This window comes from Hoplias malabaricus, chromosome Y (assembly GCF_029633855.1).
Source record: "Hoplias malabaricus isolate fHopMal1 chromosome Y, fHopMal1.hap1, whole genome shotgun sequence".
Taxonomy (NCBI): domain Eukaryota; kingdom Metazoa; phylum Chordata; class Actinopteri; order Characiformes; family Erythrinidae; genus Hoplias; species Hoplias malabaricus.
This window is the reverse complement of record NC_089820.1, coordinates 30,819,101-30,826,155: the sequence shown is the minus strand read 5'-3', so window position 1 is coordinate 30,826,155 and position 7,055 is coordinate 30,819,101. Positions and strand designations below refer to the sequence as shown.

The 7,055-nt window shown below is 60.0% G+C and overlaps 1 non-coding gene across 1 annotated transcript; it reads left to right on the top strand.

Moving 5' to 3' along the window:
- Positions 1–6,149: 6,149 nt before the first annotated feature.
- On the top strand, positions 6,150–6,303 carry LOC136679827 (5.8S ribosomal RNA). The gene has a single exon (XR_010796611.1). It is a non-coding gene; the product is annotated as a 5.8S ribosomal RNA (ribosomal RNA).
- Positions 6,304–7,055: the final 752 nt, after the last annotated feature.

The window sequence follows — 7,055 nt, the reverse complement described above, 5'->3', positions numbered from 1 at the left end:
CTCCCCTCTGGAGGTCTAAAAATGACTTCCATAGACCCCGGCGAAGCGAATTTAAAGCCCGAGGACTGGCACCCCTCTGGGCTAAGGGGATGGTTAGGGTGGCCTCCCCTCTGGATGTCTAAAATGACTTCCATGGACCCCGGTGATGCGAATACACAAGCCCGAGGAGTGGCACACCTCTGGGCTAAGGGGATGGTTTGGGTTGCCTCCCCTCTGGAGGTCTAAAAAATGACTTCCATAGACCCCGGCGAAGCGAATTTAAAGCCCGAGGACTGGCACCCCTCTGGGCTAAGGGTGGTGGTTAATCCGGCCCCCCCTTCTGGATGTGTTCAAAACCTAAGTCGAGACATCCATGGACCCCCGGTGATGCGAAGTGACATGCCCGAGGAGTGACGCCCTCTGGGCTAAGGTTGTGATAAGCCCGGTCTCTCCTCTGGAGGTCTGTGGTTTTAAAGTGAAAATTTTCTAAGTCCCTCACCTGAGATTTTAAGAAAATCAGGACCCTCCTCAAGCCTCGTAGCGAGTCCGAGGGAGGTTCATCGTTGTCGGCTATGCGAACGAGGTTCCAACGCCTCAAATCCTGTGGGCATATGGTTTCTCAGCCTGGTGCCGTCGGGATATTAGGGAGGCATTAAATCAGACGTAAGTTTGGGTAACAGCGATGCGAAACGCTATGCCCAAAGGAGTGGCTTCCCGATGGGCTTGAAATAATGGGAATGTCCGCTCTGCTTCCCTGGATGTGTTCAAAACCTAAGTCGAGACATCCGTAGACCCCGTTGATGCGAATTCCATGCCCGAGGAGTGGCACACCTCTGGGCTAAGGGTTGGTGGTAAGTCAGGCCCCACCCTCTGGAGGTTTTCAAAACCTAAGTCGAGACCTCCGTAGACCCCGGTGATGCGAATACCGAAGCCCGAGGACTGGCACCCCTCTGGGCTAGGGTGGGGATAAGATATGCCCCCACCCTCTGGAGGTTTTCAAAACCTAAGTCGAGACCTCCGTAGACCCCGGTGATGCGAAATGACATGCCCGAGGACTGGCACCCCTCTGGGCTAGGGTGGGGATAAGATATGCCCCCACCCTCTGGAGGTTTTTAAAACCTAAGTCGAGACCTCCATAGAACCCCGGTGATGCGAAGTGACATGCCCGAGGACTGGCACCCCTCTGGGCTAGGGTGGTGGTTAATCCGGCCCCACCTCTGGAGGTTTTCAAAACCTAAGTCGAGACCTCCATAGACCCCGGTGATGCGAATACCGAAGCCCGAGGACTGGCACCCCTCTGGGCTAGGGTGGTGGTTAATCCGGCCCCCCCTCTGGAGGTTTTCAAAACCTAAGTCGAGACCTCCATAGACCCCGGTGATGCGAATACCGAAGCCCGAGGACTGGCACCCCTCTGGGCTAAGGGGATGGTTTGGGTGGCCTCCCCTTCAATCCCGATGATTCGTTCGATATATGCCCAGGGAGGTGAACACTTCTCTGGGCGTGAGGGGGTCGAGCGTATGAGGGTTGTACCCCGTTATGGTTCCTACTATAAACGAATCCGAGCGGCGGGTCCACAGGCCACCGACCACCTGCCCACTTGCGGGGTGGGTGCGACGGGCCGCCCGCCGGCAGTTGTCCCCGTTCCTAACCTAACTCTTGCCCGTGCGCGAGTCGAAAGGGGCATACAAACCCCCGAGGCGAAGACCGGCGTTCCGCTTGGTCTAATGTGGGATCTCCCAGATTTTCCCCTCCGCGGGGACTTGGGAGCGCACCACCGGGCCCCCGCGCTGGAAACGGCCGGAGGCAAAGAGCGCATTAGAGGTGTCACGGATCGGTCTTTTTAAACGGACCGCGGCTGGAAGTTCGCAGGGGAAGAGGCGCTCGGTTTACGGTTCCCGGGCCCGACCCCCTTCGTCTTCTTAAATCGAGAAAACTAACCGTAGGCTCCGGGGGGGCGAATCGTAAAACCTTTGCCGACCTCCTCGCACTGCGAGGGGGCCAGGATTTTGCGGCTTGTCCGCGTATCGGTCCTACCAAGGACCGCGGCTGGAAGTTCGGTGGTGAGCCCTCGACCTTACGAGATTGGGGGCAAAACCCTTCGTCTTCTGAACATCAGACGGCTCCGGGGGGGGCGTACCGTAAAACCTATGCCGACCTCCTCGCGCTTTGAGGGGGCCAGGAAATTCTCTTCCATTCTCTTCCCTTAAACGGACGTCCTTTACGCCCGTTCGAAATGCGGCATACCCGGAGCACCAGGGGCAGGCTTCTAATCCGAAATAATACCGGCTTTTAGAACGATCCTCCCCGCCACGTGCTCCAGCCTCCATGGCTCGTGGACCCCCCGTAACAGGGGGTCCGCTTGTCCCAGAATCGTTCCGAGGGAGACTTAGCCTATCCGTCGGTCTAATTTCCACCGCAGTTTGGGTCCGTTAAAAGGTCCGAGTCGGTGGTGCCTTAGGGTCGGGATCCTATTGAGGGAAGGAACCGGCCCCTAGCCTGCACCGTCCGGGCCTTGAATCGTACATTTTCCAAGTAGTCAAACCCCCGATTGCAGACCCACCTCCGGGGGGTCTCGTTCGAAAAGCCTTTCCGCGGTGCGCGTCTCTTCCTCCTTCGGGGGGTCGAGTTCCACGCACCACCGACTCTCTCTCTTTCCCCAAGCCGGGTTTGAGTACCAGAGGGATCGGCCTGGTTGATCCTGCCAGTATCATATGCTTGTCTCAAAGATTAAGCCATGCAAGTCTAAGTACACACGGGCGTTGGTACAGTGAAACTGCGAATGGCTCATTAAATCAGTTATGGTTCCTTTGATCGCTCCACACGTTACTTGGTATAACTGTGGTAATTCCAGAGCTAATACATGCAAACGAAGCGTTGGAAGTGGGGGTGCCGTTTCGAGGTGGTCGGTGACTGGTTCACCTTCCCCCCTCGGCGCCCCCCACGGATACGTGCATTTATCAGAACCAAAAAACCCCCTCCCGACTCCGGTCGGGTCCGCTTTGGTGACTCTAGATAACCTTTGGCCGATCGCAGAGCCCTTCGGGGCGGCGACGTCTCATTCGAGTGTCTGCCCTATCAACTTTCGACGGTAGTCTACGGGACTACGTGTGGTGACCACGGGTAACGGGGAATCTGGGTTCGATTCCGGAGAGGGAGCCTGAGAAACGGCTACCACATCCAAGGAAGGCAGCAGGCGCGCAAATTACCCATTCCCGACACGGGGAGGTAGTGACGAAAAATATCGGTGCGAGGCCCCGTTTGAAGGTTTCGGGACCGAAATGAACTCAATCTACGTCCGTGGGTGAGGACCCATTGGAGGGCAAGTCTGGTGCCAGCAGCCGCGGTAATTCCAGCTCCAATAGCGTATGTTAACGTTGCTGCAGTTAAAAAGCTCGTAGTTGGATCCGGGGACGGGTCCCGGCTGCCGGGCCTCTGCCCGTCCGGACTTCGCGGTGGGAAGCTGCCCCTCTCCGGGGGGGTTGGGGACCCCCCGCGGGTCTCTGGGTGGAGGTCGCGGGACCTTGTCCCTACTCATCCGGTGTCCTCTGCTCCCTTCCTCCGCGGAGAGGCCCTTAGCTGGGTCGTCCGCCGCGGTTGAATACGTGGGGGGCGGAAGGGTCCGGTGCGTTTACTTTGAACAAAACAGAGTGCTCAAAGCAGGCCGAAGCGTGCCTTGAATGGACTGAGCTAGGAATAATGGAATAAGGCCTTCCCATGGGGGGCGAGTCGGAGCTCTTCGGCGAGGCGGCCGGGCGGGGCCGTTTTCTGGCCGCCGCACGGTTCCCCGAGCCGGGGGGGTATCCGACCGCTCTCTTGGTCCTATTTCGTGGGTTTGACGGACCAAAGGTCATGATTAAGAGGGACGGCCGGGGGCATTCGTACCGCACCGAGAGAGGTGAAATTCGTAGACCGGTGCGGGACGGACAAAAGCGAAGGCATTTGCCAAGAATGTTTTCATTAATCAAGAACGAAAGTCGGAGGATCGAAGACGATCAGGTACCGTCGTAGTTCCGACCGTAAACTATGCCGACCCGCGATCCGGCGGCGTTGGGTTAACGACTATGACCCGCCGGGCAGCGTCCGGGAAACCACGAGTCTTTGGGCTCTGGGGGGAGTACGGTTGCAAAGCTGAAACTTAAAGGAATTGACGGAAGGGCACCACCAGGAGTGGAGCTTGCGGCTTAATTTGACTCAACGCGGGGAACCTAACCCGGCCCGGACACGGTAAGGATTGACAGATTGACGGCTCTTTCTCGATTCTGTGGGTGGTGGTGCATGGCCGTTGGTAGTTCGTGGAGCGATTCGTCTGGTCAATTCCGGTAACGAACGAGATCCCATCCTTTAAGTAGTTACACGGCCCCTCTCCTGGGTCGGACTCTATCCCCGAAGGTCCCCGTTCGCGGGGGGTCCCCATCGGGGTGGGGGTGTTGGGGGTTTCGGCGGGGGTCCGGTTCTACCCCGGATCGGTTCGGGGAGGTGATGCGGTTGACGGGGGTTCAGTTCTGCGTCGAGTGGGTGGCTCCGGCCTCTCCCCTTCGCGTTCGGTTCCCTCCCCGATGCCGTCCGCACCTCGTTCCGCTCTCCGGGTGTGGGTTGTCCGTCCTTCGCCTTCGCCTTCCCTCTCCCCTCCCCGGTGCCCTCCCGCTTACCGCGGGCCTGAAGGTTGGGGTTCGCCCGGTGGGAATCAGCGGTCGGTGGCTAAACTTCTTAGAGCGATTTGTGGCACAGAAGCCACTTGAGAAATGGAGCAATAACAGGTCTGTGATGCCCTTAGAAGTCCGGGGTCGCACGTGAGCTACAATGGCTGGTTCAACATGTAAGTTACCCTACGCCGAGAGGTGCGGGCAATCCTATGAACGCCATTCCCCGCTGGGGACAGGGGATTGCAACTATTCCCCTCGAACGAGGAATTCCAAGTAGGCGCGGGTCACCAGCCCGCGTCGATTAAGTCCCTGCCCTTTGTACACACCGCCCGTCGCTACTACCGATCGGATGCCTCGGTGAGGTCCTCGGACCGTCCCCGGGGCGGCCCTCGAACGGGGGTCGCCTCCGGGCGATGGGAAGTCGATCGAACCCGGACATCTAGAGGGAGTAAAAGTCGTAACAAGGTTTTCGTAGGGGAACCTGCGGAAGGATCAATAACGGTGACCTGGCCGCGGTCGGCGCCCGCCGTCCGTGCCGGTTGTCGAGTAGGACTCGAGAGGCCAAACCTCCCCCGGCGGGTACCTTCAAGGTATGGACCGCAGAAGCCTCGTACCTTTCGTAGTCGGCCGACGTGAGTCTCTCCCCCCTCCGGGTGGGTGGACGTAGCGAGCCGGCTTCGGAACTCGGGGTTATGCGAGGACCGCCTTAGGTGCATAGGTACCCCGGTCCGCCCCCCTCGTTCGCGGGGGGGAGAGTGGCGCCGGAGCCGCCCGCCGGGTCGTTAAACAAACCATTGATCGTTGAAGGCTTTGATTGTGCGTGCGCGAGTCAAAGGGGCTTACTCACCCCCAGGGCGTTGGCCGGTGCTCGCCGGCCTCGGTGGGATCTCCCTGAACCCATCCCCCCGGCACAGGGGGCGGTGGTGGACGGGAGCGTACCGCCGGGCGAAACTCTTTCCCCTCGCGGGGTTAGAGCGGAGCTTAAGAGCGCATGCAAATAACCCCGATGTTGGCTTCGCAGAGACGGACCGTATAATAGTCTAAGGCCGGTGCGCGAGTTGAAGGGGCCTCACGAACCCCGGATGCGTTTAAACACCCGAAGGAGACGGCCGGTGCCCGCCGGTCCTGACTAGGTGGGATCTACCCAGCGCCTTCCCCTAAGCGGGGACTTGGGAGCGTACCACCGGGCCTCGCTCATACCCTCCGGGGTGGAGAGCTTGGCTTTGAGCGCACGCCTGAATGCCTTAGACCGGGACCCGTAACGCAGCGAACCAAACCCCTGGGCCTCGCCGGGAACGGCGGGTGCCTAGACCCCGGTCTCCTAAACCACGTAAGTCTCGGGCACCTACTCGGGCGATCGTCCCCCGGGCCGTAACTCCTCGGTCCGGTGGTTGACGCCCAGGTTCAATGACCTTCCCCCCTGCACGGGGGGGAAGGCACCCGGCTTGAAATATTGTCAAACATTGTCTCGTGTTCGAATGGCTTCCTTCGCCCGGCCTGTAACGGGCCGGGCACAAACCCATATACGACTCTTAGCGGTGGATCACTCGGCTCGTGCTTCGATGAAGAACGCAGCCATCTGCGTTAACTAATGTGAATTGCAGGACACAGATCATCGAAATTTCGAACGCATATTGCGGCCGCGGGGGTCCATCCCGCGGCCACGCCTGTCTGAGGGTCGCTTTACCCATCGATCGGTCTCCGCGCCCCCGCTGAGAGAGAGAGACCGCGGCTGGAAGCTCGCAGGGCCTGAAAACGGCCCTTCGTCTTCCCAAACGAAGACTCGGTTCCGAGCCAGTCCACGGGGCCCGTGTTGCGAGAGAGCTCCGTACAGGGAACGGAGGGAGAGCCGAGTAGGTCCGGGTCCACGTCCGTTACGGTCTCTCCCCGAGTCCCGAGCGGGGCTCCGCGCAGTCGGACGCGGGGGTGGCGAGTGCCGATTAAACCCAGCGAGCGGGCGAGTGAGCGGGCGGGCGAGCGGCCGGGGTGGGGGGGAGGGTGTCGCGGAGTTCGGTCTCGTGCCGGGCTCTCGCCCCTCGCCCCTAGCCTTCGGCCCTCCGCCTCCGCCCTCGCCCCCGCATAAGAAACCTCTGTGTGCGGCCTCAGATCAGACGAGACGACCCGCTGAACTTAAGCATATCAGTAAGCGGAGGAAAAGAAACTAACAAGGATTCCCTTAGTAGCGGCGAGCGAACAGGGAAGAGCCCAGCGCTGAATCCCACTTTCCCCTGACCGGGGTTGGCCGGGAAATGTAGCGTACGGAAGTCCGTAAGATCCGTCTCGGTGCGGACGCGGGACCAAGTCCTCGCGAACGTGGCTTCTTCCCATAGACGGTGAAAGCCCGGTAGCGAGTCCCGCGTTCCCGCCCGGGTAGGTCGGGCTTCTCGGAGTCGGGTTGCTTGGGAATGCAGCCCAAAGCGGGTGGTAAACTCC